General features: G+C 33.1%; 1 protein-coding gene across 4 annotated transcripts in view; it reads right to left on the bottom strand.

Annotated features, from left to right (window-relative positions):
* Positions 1–14305, bottom strand: part of LOC105196718 — a 367858-nt gene that overhangs the window by 318737 nt on the left and 34816 nt on the right. For all 4 annotated transcript variants that reach the window (XM_026134882.2, XM_026134881.2, XM_039447669.1 and 1 more), the window contains one exon: positions 767–1617. The gene's annotated coding sequence lies outside the window, so the exon portion shown is untranslated. The remainder of the gene's footprint in view (positions 1–766; positions 1618–14305) is intronic.

The following is a 14305-nucleotide window of genomic DNA, read 5'->3' as shown; positions in this document are numbered from 1 at the left end:
AAAATATTACAAACACAGTATTTTTTTACTCAATCATTTAGAATGGCTCTGTTCTTTTTAATGATACGAAAAAGTATTAAAGGAAAAAGTTCATTTCAAAGGGACTAATATTATAATTTTTTTCACAGGCAGCATTTTTTTCTATTATTGCACGAGATCATCCTGATCTCTAAATAATCGAGTTATAGGAAACGCTCTGCATGAGAGGCAAATATAAATAAATATAAAAATAAGTATAATACGTTAAATTAAACAAATAATAATATTTAATAACAACATGAAACATTGACAACAAACTTTGTAAAATAGCAAGTTTAAAAATTCTAAAGAAAAATGACAAAAAATATGACAAAACTATTTTGTTATATAAAATGGTTTTAAATTTTACTAAAATTAAAAAAAATATTTTTTTAGAATTTTTATTTAAGAAAAAAATTTTTAAGAAAATTTTTAGAATCTTTAGAATTTTTTTCTTAACAAAATTTCTTTTCTTAAAAATTTTAATAAAATTTAAATTTAGTAAAATTATTCTTTATAACAAAGTAGTTCAATATTTTATTAAAATTTACCCAAATTTTACTAAAAATTAAAATAATAAAATTCGCCAAAGTCCCACGTCTATCATAATTTTTAAAAGAAATTTTAAAAGAAATAATTTTACGCGTAATTTTACCTCTGGTCTAGTCTCTAATTTACTTCAATTCATTCGCCGTAAATCGCGAGAAATTCTTATATTAAAGTAGTTATACTTTGTATTAAAACTTACTTTTTGATGACTACGTCCGGAAATTGAAAAAAAAAAATATGTTGCTTCCTTCGTCCGCTCCCATTATACTGCTCGCCGCACGTCCATCTTGGAATTTTCTCGAATTCATCATTGCAGGCACTTCCAAGCACTTTTGATCACGCATCACTTTTCTCACTTCGTGCTTTCGATATGCACTTTTCGCCACGCACCTTCGACACGCGTTCTTTCCGTTCTTTGTCCGTCGAAACACGTTTTGTTTACACAGGGTGCGATACTTGCGACGCAACTCTCGCCAAAACGCGGTACTCCGCGACGCCCGTTTTGTTTCACCAGGACGCGATCGCCGTCTGGAACCACTTCCTCCGTATCGGAAGCTCCTCGGAAATCAAGCGGGAAAAGATGTTGCTCCCCCTCGCCCGCCATTACTGCTCGCGTGACGTAGGCACCTCGCAATTTTCGCGAAGTCGTTACTCCGTCTTAGAGGCACTCCCAAATACTTTTCACTACACTACCTCTCTCACCTTTGTGCTCCTCGTGCTTTCGATACGCATTTTTCGCCACGCATCTTCGACCTTCGCGTTCTTTCCGTCCTTTACCCGTCAAAACACGTCCCTCTCATACACGACGCGATGCTTGTAACGCAATTACCGAAACGCGACACTCCGCGACACTCATCCCGTTTCCCGAGGTCCGACTACCGTCTGCGATCACTTCCACAACATCGGAGGATCCTTGGGAAGATTCTTGTGTCCGTTCCTGGGGCCGCACGAGCCTCCTATCGGCGAATTATCTTCTCGATCCACGATCAATAACGGGTAGCGGACGGACCGTGCCGGGACTCGGGGGTGACTGGCGATCCCTTCTGCCAACTGTTTAACAACAAAATCGATTAGTCGCACGCGCCGTATCGATTAGTACTCAAAGTACACCAAAACCATAGAGTTACAAAATCTACGATCCATGAATATCTTGTTAGTCAATGGAGCATTCTCGACACAGTAAATAGATACTTCGATCGGAAGTATTTAAGAAATGTTTCACTCTTTTTCTCGCGACGCGCTTGTACATACCTTGATGTGTAGCGGACTTCAGAGGTGTGCCCGTGCGGAGTAGGGCGCGCGACTATAACAATCATGTGTAAATAACAACGCGACGACACTCGAGATGGCGTAAAGGGTAGGGGAGAAGAAATGCCCGCGCGACGCGATTTACTTTGTTATTCACTTACAATTGCTCGCTTCTCGGAATGTTTTCTGGCAGTGTCTCGAAATCGGACTCGAACATAAATTACCGTAATGGCATCCGACAATTCCGGTCAATTGCACGTTACTATCTAGGACTGTCACTTTTCCAATTGTGACGATTCCGAGCTCTTTGAGTAAAAATTCAAGCGTAATGTCTCTTAACTTTTTGAAAAAAGAAAGAAACAAACAGCAAATTGCACAACGTACGTACGAGCACGTAATAATTGTACGCTTCATGCTATTTTTGTCGTAATAATAGCTGTGTTGTATATAACAATAAATATAACATATGACATAGAAATGTCAGAACAATGAAAAAGAACTATATTTTCTCAATTTTATTAATGTAACAATTTGCGGTAATATTTTACTATAAAACACAGAGTTGCGAGTAGTCGAGCATAGTCGCTATTGTTAATTGCTATCGGATGAGCATGCGAACATAAAGTAACGTTACTCTTGAAAAATAAAAGAGACAGAAAAATGGGAAAAAATAAAACGTTCCCCTGAGTGTCGTCGAAATCATTGAAGCCCTTTCAGTCGCTGGAACGTTTCAAATCAAATGGTCGGCGCGATAAATCGTCGAAAAAAAGGGAGCTAGAGAAACGCAGGACGACAATAACGTGCGTGTGCGTGGAGTGAATCAGCCGCGATATTCTCGCGATGAGGAAAATGCGTGTGTGCGTAAATGTGCGTAGACGCATGATTGCGGCAAATGAAAAATCAACGAGCGGCGAGTCTCATTTACGCGGCACGCAACTATCCTTTTTCGTAAACGCATAGCGTGAGTTAAAGTTAATGAGATGCTACGCTGAAGTCGAGTCTCGCTTAACAGGTGATTTACATCGCATTTAAAATGCCAATGTATTAATCCCGGATTTAGAGATGTCGGAGAAGAGATTCTGGCACGTTGCCCTGCGGCTCAATTTTCTTAGTATACATAGATATATGGTGAATTGCATATTGTCTTATCATACCGCCATTCTTATGATATACATATGTATCGACGGCGCAATAGACGGCTCTAACATCATCACAGCGAATAATACACTGATAAAGATCATTTGATTTAGAGAAGTATATTATTAGTACTATTCAAATAATTTTTATTTACATCAAACAAATGAATATTACTTGTTTGAGGTAAATATATCTGGTTTGGTATAAAAGTTATTTGAACAATATTACTAACATATTTATATCAAGTAATTTTTTCTCTCAGGATATCGCTACGTTAAAAGAGACTCAGAATTTTAAGAGAATCAACACAGATGCAAATTAATAATTATTATTTCAGTAATTATTAACGCTTCACATAAACTTCGTTGTACTTTGCTATTTACATACGACATATGATATACGTAAATTATGGTTCTCAAAATCTATCGTAGCACTTACTGGTCCTAGTACTCATAGTAGTACCGCTGCACTTTAGACTGTCAAAGACCAAACGTGGAGAGGGCGCAAACCATAACGAGCCCTAATAGCAAAATGACCCTAATTAACTGATTGATTAATGACAAGACGTGGACTCCATATATTCCTCTCTGATTCGCAAATTCAAAGCAATCGGTCTGTGCTCTCTTGCACGGTTCGAGAACTCACAGCAAATTGTCTCATCTAATGATTAGATTAACTATCTTTAGCTTTTAGTAATTATACCCGGTAATAACAACAACGATCAGTAATCGCGCTTCCCGAAATACACTTTCTTCTCAAGGTAGCACGGTAGTAATTTTCTAGATACTCTTCCGCACAATTTACGCTCACGTTAGTAAAATTCTTGACAATATAATGTTTAATAACATATTTGCAGCATTTCTTTTCTATTTAGATGCTCTATCTTACAAAATAAAGTTATTAAATATATTTTTAAAATAGTTGACGCATACTCACACGTAGTTTGATATTTTTTTATAATATTAAGTTAGCACTTTTAAGTACTTTATTTTAATTAATTATTTCATTAATTTTAATTAATTTAATTTTACATTTTTCAAAGCTTTATTTAATTTTTGCAGTAAAAGAAAACCTTTATTTAGTTCTTTAAATTTAATTGCATAAGGAAATTGTTATTGTGTAACTTCAATACAGCATACATAAAGAAATGTAAATATAATGCAACTTTTGTAATCATTAGGATTCAATTTTATACAAAATATTATATACGAAAGACTGCATCTCCCTCAATTTTCATAAGTCTAACATATTTTCCTCGGAATTACAGCGAGTTGAAAAGAAGCATGTGAATAAGAGCGTGAGGAGCCGTTCCATATTTTTCAAAAGAACATTGCCAATCCTTTGGGTAGAAGTTTTCGCGTTCATGGTAGACAGACGTGCTTGAGTTATCACTAATGAACCTCTGGCAGGAAGTTTTAAAAGTTGATTCGCGAACTAGCCCCCAAGGAAATCTGTCCGCGGATCGGACACCGGCATAGTTGGGGCTAATTGTTAGGATGACACGTTATTCTATAACCCAGCAACTTTTCAAAATTATATAGAAACTGTTTCACTGAAGAAGAGATTAAGTCCCAGACTGAATTAAAATTTTCCCTCGTTATAAATAATAAAAGAACGTAACGTTTTCCAGCAATTTTATATCTTTACTTTTATAAATTAAAATTTGATAATTATTATAAGTAACGATTTCTTTTTTTAACGAAATGACATTATCATCTAAAAAATCGTTATAATACAATGACAAATGATTAATTTCGCGCAAAGAAGATAAAGTAAAAGATGATAATTTGCTGACTCCATGATTGCTCTCTGTCGTTATTCGATGCCTCTCAAGCCTCCTTCTTTTCTCGCAATTAAATTCGTTCGTTGCACTTGTACAACTCAACACTAGCGAAAAGATAGTTAATTACCATCGCGCGTACTAATCACAGGATAAAATAATCACACGGCACTGCCGATGTTAATTGCGCTTTACTATTGTTCATTATAATGGAGAAATAAAAAAATTCAAAGCTCTCTAATTTGCTCGGATTATAAATTATTGTTTTACTGTAATATTTATAAGGACAATAATTTTTTTATAATTCAAATTCAGATGTGTCTTTGGGTACATCATGCTAATATACCGAATGTAAAAATGCCGAAGTTATAGCTTATAGATGCTGCACAAATCTTAAAATACCTAATTGTAATTGCACTTATCAATTAAACGTATCGCTCACTGTCTCAAATACATAACTTCTGTTTAAAAAATTCAAAAATATTGTTTGCATTCTAATACCATGTGATATGGTACGTTAATCAAGTTTTGATTTAATACAATAATTTAAGATATAATCATTCGAAAATATATAAATAAAATTCACTCTTGCATGCATAATTCATTCTGAAAACATAAATTCTAGATGAAAAAGCCGTGTTAAATCGGTAGTCGAATACATTGTTGATTCTATTCAGCGATTTAGGTACCTCTATTCCGGTTATTCAAAGTTCGATCGCGTCGCGTACGCGACTTTGTATCGTAAGCGGATGTCCTCATACACTTTGACAGTTATTGTAATATTTTTTATAAAGTCATATACTGTAACCTTTTTTGTGTATTGATTCCAACTCTGGAGCTAGGATTACAAAATAAATAGCGCGCGCTACACGCGTGTCTGTTTTGTCTAGTGTAAAACAATTCACGGATTAACAAACTTTATTTGTTAACAAACGATCGATTTATCGATTTTCCATAATTTTAATTAATCTGGTGATATGATTAATGTCACTTGTTTGTACGTTAGATTTACGACTGCGATTTTATTACGGCCATCTTTCTGCTCAGGTCTTATTGAATCTCAATCCGAAAATGTTAAGCAAATAATGTTACAATTAAGAAGATTCAAAGCGCGATAAAAAATACATTTAAATATATTTAATTTGTTTTGTGACACTTGAAGTGACTGCGTTTCAATGGACAAAGCATCCTACCAAATCAGGTGCAAAAAGGTCACAAATATACAATACGAGACTCGCAGCAATCTTATATATAATGCATTGTATACCACAAAAATATTTTTCAACCAATCTTATTGTTATAAAATATTTAACATACTATAAAATACGATACGCTAAATATTCTACTTTTTCCTTTTCAAATTAATTATTAATGACTAATCAATACCAATATGATTTTTCACTTTTTTATTTTCAGTGGATTCGATCCGACAATTCATACATTATTTCCCGTTATCGATTTTAAAACGGTAATGAAATTACCTTAAGCTAAAAATGCTTCTTTAAGTACTTTTTAATTTAAGCTCTATAGCACGATACGAAGTACGTCCGACCTCAAGTGTTGAAAGAGTAAACATCACAAAACAATAATTTATAACTCTAATTTTCTACCGTTTCAATTTCCATTTCAAAGGAATAATTCATGCGAAGTACGATGAAGAGTTGTCGTTTCGGTCGTTTATCTCGTAGGATAAACATTTATTTATGATCTCTTAATAATTGCGAAATATGATAGTGTATCTTTACTATTTATCGTGATCGCGTTTCGAAGGATAACATAACAATACATAGATTAACTAGTAGATGTGTGCAAATAGTTGGAATTCGAATCGATCGCGTATGTTGATTGTTTCATTTATATCTCCCGAGCGACCAATCTTGTATCAGCGCAGTGTTCCAATTCTCGTGCGTGATTGTATCGATTTTCAAAACTTTTCTACCATTTTTCAATCTTATAACTATTCAGAAATTTGTATACACGATAGACAATCGTCTTTGTAAATTTGTATCAACATTTTATAGGTTTGTATCATGAATTTATAGAATTTTAAACATAATTTAAAAAAAACTGCTCCATTATATCTTCCTAATAAAATGCACGAATGTACTATCACTTCGATAATAACACTGTACTGAAAAAAGTTTATTGTTATTTAAAAAAATCTTATTTATGTAAATTTATTTATTAGTATATATTAACAATAATATACAATATTTTTAATCACATAAAATTATCATCCAACATTGTTTTTCAGAATACTGAAAATATAGCAATAACAGTATTTTATAATGCTTAATTTTAGTGTTTTGAAAATTTTTAGCTTTAAGTTAGATTTTTCGGAAATAATTATTTCCTTCTTTATTCATTTCTGAAATAAAAAAAAAACAATAAAGAAAACTTTGAAACTCGAAAACTATTAACGTATACCATCCTTCTCTCAAGATTGTAGGATATATTGAGTAAGAAACAAAGTCAGTATCTCTTTAAGTCAATATCTCAAGAAAAATTTGAATAAAATTTCTCGATTGAATTGCGATTGCAAATGTGATGCACAAATACATATATTAAATTAAATTTCAAAATCCATTTATTCAACTGTATCATAAATTCAGGAAGTTTTAATTGAATTGATCAACAAAAATGCAACTATAGAGAAATCTCTTTTTAATTATAATAGTACTATAACAATTCATAAATTATATAAATTAAATTATATACTTTTAAAATAAATTTAATTTGAATAATTTTGGTTTTAATAAATTTTAATTAGACAAGATGTAATATGTAAATGGAGGGATGTTAGAGATGTGAGCACGAAAGGGTAGCAAAAAAAGAAAATTTATTACGTAAGAATGAAAAATAATGAAAATAAGATAAATTTTATAAGTAAGTAAATGTAATTAAAACGAGCGGAAGAGCACATGAATAAATATAATATGTAGAAAGCGGAATTAGAGTGTGAGTACGCGAAAGCATAGAAAGTGTATATTTTACAAGAGAATGTTAAGAAGGTAAGATAAATTAAGTTTGTAAATTAAAATAATTGCAAGTGAAGTGGTTATTTCAAACAAAAAAAAATACTGATAAATATGTGAAAATAAGCCGAGAATGTAACATGCAAGGGCATTTTATGCAGAGGTCCTTGTTTCATAAATAATATTCATCCATTCTCATAATCTAAATTAATTTGTATGAATTAAAATTCTAAGAATTACGATTTTCCAAGTATTTTTAAATTTTCAAATTTGAAAGTTTGTATTGCAAAAATAGAGAAAAAATTAGGTACTAGAAATTGAGAAACATAAAAACTCAAACTCTCAATCATGAGAAATTTGTATTTGTGAATCAAATGATAAAAAGATAAAGTTTTTAAAAATCACCAATAGAATGATGATTTTAATTCTATATATAACTTATATAATATTATATAATTAAATGCTTTTATGTAATAAATTCGAGCATATTAAATGTAACCTGCTTTATATATCCCTCCGTTTAGCCGTCTTACTCGTAAACTAACTTTGTTCTCACAAATAAACTTGTGTCGTGAATAGTAATAACTGAATAATGTTGTACTTGTATAGCGATAACTTAATTCTCAACAAGAGTGTCCATTTTGATACTCTCGTAGACGCAGTTTGCTCGATTTCTGCATTCATTCAACAAGATTCGCCTTAAGGCAAGTCGTTAACATCGACATAGTTCACTTTATTTCCGCCATGGATAAATGTATTTCCTCTATAATCAAGTAATAACTATTCTACGCTATCGCTGCAGGATGAGCACTAAACACGAATCTGCAACGTCCAGACTATCAAAAAATATTAACATTTCCTCGACAATAACTTTCGGAATTATTTCGGCACTAATAAATTCGAGAACAAAATTAACAAATATTAAACAATAATTTAGACGTAATTTCTTTATTCTTCCAATAAAGATTTAATGATGTTAGAGTTTTTTTCAGTGCAACTGATTTAATCATCGAATGCCTGTGTTCATTAACAATATTTATCCAACTTTTTAATCCCTATAATAACGAAAAGAAATAATACATCTTCTTTTAAAACAGTTGACTTATCTTAAGAGAATTTTCGTCGCGCTTCACGAAATTTTCAGTGAACTTCTCACTTGCTTTAATCCTGTTAATTGACTTTCCTGTTGCTGTCACTTTTATCTTGTTTGACAAAAGGTAGAACTAATTACCGGAAGATAGTAGACAGTAGTTCTCGCCGTCGCGTTGAATGAGGTAAGACGATTCGGTAATGAAGGAAATAATGCTAATTAAATGAATTTACAGATGGTTTAGACTCTTAATGTCAGACAAGTGAGCGTAATAACATAGAAATATTTCATGAGCACGACTTGCTCTTTACTAATGGCAAACTGTGATAGTATACTGCTGTGTCAAAAATCAAAAGTTTGTTTCTCTAAAGATGTATACGTACGAACTTCGTCAATATACAGTTTTTCGTTATAATACTTTTTTTGTCACAAAAACTACAAGAGTTGGCCTATTGAATAGAGTGTAATGCAACAAAAGGCACAAGTATTTCAAATTGAAATATTTGCACATCGCCTATTCACGAGACGCTTTGACAAAAATTCCGCGCGCGTAGCGGTATGTGTAAAATTTAGTCACGACGGAATGCAAGGAGTTTTCGATGAAAATCTCAAAGGAAAAAGACGGTAATATTGAAATATCGTGAAAGAAAGTGACATTAGAAACTTGACGATTTAATTATGAAATATAAAAGCACAATGCAAATTAAAAATTAGTATCACATTTGCATATTTTATCACAAAGTAATTAATCCTGTAATGCAATAAAATAATGTTATGTAATTAGTTAGTCTATATCATAAAAATGTTGATAATTACCCGAATACTCCGAAAGAAATATTACAATCTTAAAAACTTCATTTCAATCGCAGATTATGAATAAAAATACAGAATACTAGTTCAACTCTAAATCCAGTGTATTATTTCTGAAAGGATTATACGATTCTAACCACCCAGTTCTCATAGTTCTGTTTGCGGTGAAGTCTCTCAAAGTTTCTTCGCCGTTGAGCATCGTCGCTATGTCGTTGCCTTTTATCTATCAGGATTAAGAGCTTCACCTCCCCATTTTAAATTAACCCGAGGATTAAGCCTAAATTAGTCTTCTTAATTCAATTCAAATCCCCCGAGGTCCCGTCTGTCTAGCCACAGTATCTACGTTCTACCCCTTAAGAGTCTCCGCTTTGCGCAGCAGTACTTCGAGAGAATCGTTGAAGGTCATCCGAAGAGTTTCGACACTCTTCGAGATATATCTTCATTGATTTTTCATTCTCAAAGTCTCAAACACATTTTCAACAATATTGTTTATATACGTAATACCCTTATTTTACAACGTATTACACGTCCCCATTTTTATATCCTTATATGTAACTTACATAATTTAGTGGACATAATTTAAAGTATTATTAATCAAATATTTGAAGCTCCATATTAACTAAAATATTTAACGAATAAATTTTAATTGAAATGTTGAAAATAACTACTAGCAACATTATTACATTAATAATGTTGTATATCATAATTTGGTATTCAACTTTTGATCACACGCAATATGTGTTGTTGTGCGAGAGGTATCTGACAAACGTATTATTCCACTTTATCTAATCCTAGCATAATATCGGTAATGTCGAAACAGTAACAAGCTATAATTTATTTAATGACAAAACCACAAAGCGCATGTGTCTTTATACATCCAAATGCCGCGATCTTCGGCTTATTAAGCGATTCACTGTAAAAGCCGGTTGTTTTGTATTTGATATAAGCCATGATGACATTATTCCCGTCTTATTCTCGATACTTTCTTTGCCAGCACAATCCCCAATTATCCCTTAAGCATAGAAATTCCCAATAGCTGCAAGCTTCGATAATCTAACAAAGCTATGTTGTTAAGCCCTGAAAGTGTTCCCATTACCTGCAGAAATCCTACGAGAGTGACGCTATTATCACGTAACTTTGCTTGAGGAACGATAAATTTTTATATTGTCTGTTGCATATTTTCCATAAATTGCGATCACAACGTTGATATTCCCTCACACAGATCTTAAACAAATAGATGCAAGAAATGAAATAATCGGCTTTAAATTTTTCGTTTAGAATGCACAAATGCATACTAAGTTTCATTACGACACTTTAATTTGAATCAATTTCTCTGATACGCATAATTCAATAAAGCTGGTCAAACAATTCGAGATTTGTCTTCGTACAATTGCCATCACGGACCAAGGAATTCTAAAATTCAACGAACGTCCTTGGAATAGTTCCGCAACGACGGTCGGGGATATTCTTGCAATACTTCTATCAACCTTCGTGGGATGAGCCAAATAACTCAGACGACTACGATTGCAAGAACATACCACCACGGGGACAAGCGTATCCGTACTGTGCAACTTATACCAATGGTAGCCGCTTTCGAGCAAGTGAGCAAGCAAGAGTCTGACTTCTTTCGAGGACAGTTGTGAAGAATGCTAAGCCGAGGAATCTTTATTCCGACAGAGAGTCTCGCGGTCTGTGCCACGATCCAATAACATTGCGGTGCCAATAGAATCTCGTCCTCACGAGGACGTGCGCTCGTAGGATCTCGTAGAATGGAATTTTAGCGGCTCTAAAATAGGATCACCAGATTAGGTAAAGCCATCCTATATCGACCATTACGCGCACTGATTTCGACAGGAAGGGACATATAGGATTTCACGAAAACCCATAAGCTCTATCTAATGCGACATTAATTGAGTATTATTTTCCAATCATTTCTCAAAATATATGTACATTTCAAATAGATTTCTTTTTCAATACATTAATTTAATTTTGTATCTCGTAATTATATATACAAAGAGTATTAAATGGACGTGAGTAAATATAATCAATATTCAACAGAGACAGAAAAAAAGGGAAAAGAGAAAAAGAGAGGAAAGTTGAAATTTAGCGCTTAAAATAATGAGTTGATAATTAATATTTTAATTGTTTACAAATAAATAAGTACTGATAAACAAAATCTGCTTTAATGTCAATAATATTAATTGGTATGTTTTTGCAATGCTTTTATGCAACTGATGTACGAAAAATTCTTGATTTCAACCAAATAATACCGTTACAATTGTACGCAAGCTGTATAGAAATAAATCGACCGAATCCGTGCGTGCGTGTGCCACGCACGATACACATAATTAATCTTCGGATCGTATTGACGTTTAGTCGACAGTTGCGGCGCTTTGTTACCTCGAAAATCCAATTGAATAATTATCTTCTCGGACAGTTTTCGTGAACGCGGGCCATCTTTTCGCGGTCCCGGCGACGTGTTATGCCCATAGAATTTTCCGCGATAAATTGTCGCATTTTCGAGCCTAACAGATGGCGAAAATTCAGTTTTGTTAATTGAAACGACCCAATTGCTTCTAGGATTCGACTGGTCGATACAGTTGCGGTTTACTCGCCAGTGGCAGAATTCGAAACAATTTCGGCCGCTGCCGGGTGGGACGCGGGGCACACGGGGGTGGTCAAAGTTGCAGGGTATACAACTCTGGATGGTACGTTACCTACCTGAACGTCATATTAATCCACGAATATGCTGATCGAGACTATTTGCGGTATTGACCCAGCGCATATTGCTTTTCCCGATGCTTCGGGAGCCTACCCGGTCCTGTTGCAGCTTCCTCGTTCCGATAGGACGAGTCTGCGGTCGATATAGCGAAACGTTCAAGTGCGATCAGACATTTTGCTGCGCGGTACTTCATTAACGTACACGGACTCGGTCTTTCATCGCTTGCATTGGTAATCGTTACTTGGATCTTGTCTTGAGAGTATATCGGATGAGCTACTCAAAATGAAGAGTCATTACATGAAAGACAAACTGTTCAATGCTCATCTTTTCATTAGAGAACAATTGAAACGACTTACTATTAATTGAGAAACGGAATAATTATTCACATGAAACTTTACTTGAGATTCAAACTAACGAAATTTTGGTTAAATTGTGTGGTATAAAGATACTATGGAAAAAAAACTATATACATTAGTAAGAACCCTAGATAGATTGCTTTCAATGCTAATACTCTTATTAATAAAATATAACAATCGTAATAATTTAAAATAAATTTATATAACTTCATTATTTTAGTTTCAATAATGCACATATATTAATTATGCAGAGTGTAACATAATATATCAAATATAATTGTAATAAGATAATTGCAAGTCAACATTGTATAAATTGTTCATATAATGTTTCAACTCGTAGCATTCACTATCTCCAGCAATCGAGCAGTTGATATAGATGCTGGCTCAGCTCTTTATACATGTATTATTCCAAACCACCTGAAAGCTTTTCGTTGTACAGAAGTGTACAAAAATTTTCAAAGCTTTCCTGATAATCGTAAATCATTGTTCGATTTGTAACTTATCGATTGGCTTACTGAGCTTTAAAAGCTTTGATGGTTTTCTAAAATGACGAAGATATTAAAACTTAAATACATAATATCATTTCACAATGTACATTTTTTATAATAGTAAGAATATTTATTATATATTTTTTAAATTACTGTGTATATTTCATAAATAATGTATTAATTTAATTCCCATTTATTATGCATTGTTTATCAAAATTTGCAGCTCAGAAAAATTAATATTTTAATATTATATATTATATTTAATATTTATATGTATCAAATAATTTTTCTAACAATAAGGTGCTTTTATTAAAAAAAGGCATAATAACTTTTAAAAAATTTTTCATAATTGTGATTTTAGAAAAGAATTTATTGAATCATGTAATAAAGAGTGTCTGCGGAAGTACTCAATCAACTGACTAAACTCGAGTAGAATTCTGTATATAATCATATGATGTAGACGTAAGCTCAACTCGCGGAAGCAATTAATAGAAAGTCTTTCCATCGCACACTTGTAGAAAAAAAGACATATATATGCGCGGCCAATGACGTTTTCAGTTACCATTGATCATCCCTATGACATAAAACAACGCAAAGGAATTTCCGCACGAGCAATATTTCCGTGCGCGCTCTAAAGGAAGCCTACATTTAGTCGACACGTTTCGTTTCGTAACGATCCAAAATAAACGAGTATGCATCTCTAACTGTTACCCTCTCTCAAATATTTCGAACAATGAAAAAAATGTCGGTGTAAAAACTACACACGTGGCAGTAAAGTCTGTACGCGAAAATTCTCTCTTATAATGGAAAAAGTGAGCTTTTGTATTACAATAGATAATTAATTAGTAACAGTGAAGAGTCATTATTAATACTGAGTCACATTATCAATGTTCAATTATCAAAACGTACGTTTAAATAGATTGAGCATATCTGCAGTACTGCTATTGATTTTCATTCTGTACCTCTTACATTATGTGCTTGCAATGCATACTCTATGTGCATTAAATGCGCGTAATACGTGAATTATATTTGGCAAACTATCTGCCAGCCCATCGGCTCTTAGCGGGCACCTGCATTATCCGGTAAATCTTTTAATTATCGCGTACGAAGAGTATATCTAAATGCATTATTA

Source organism: Solenopsis invicta, chromosome 3, assembly GCF_016802725.1.
Source record: "Solenopsis invicta isolate M01_SB chromosome 3, UNIL_Sinv_3.0, whole genome shotgun sequence".
Classification (NCBI taxonomy): Eukaryota; Metazoa; Arthropoda; class Insecta; order Hymenoptera; family Formicidae; genus Solenopsis; species Solenopsis invicta.
This window is presented reverse-complemented; position numbering and strand designations above follow the sequence as displayed.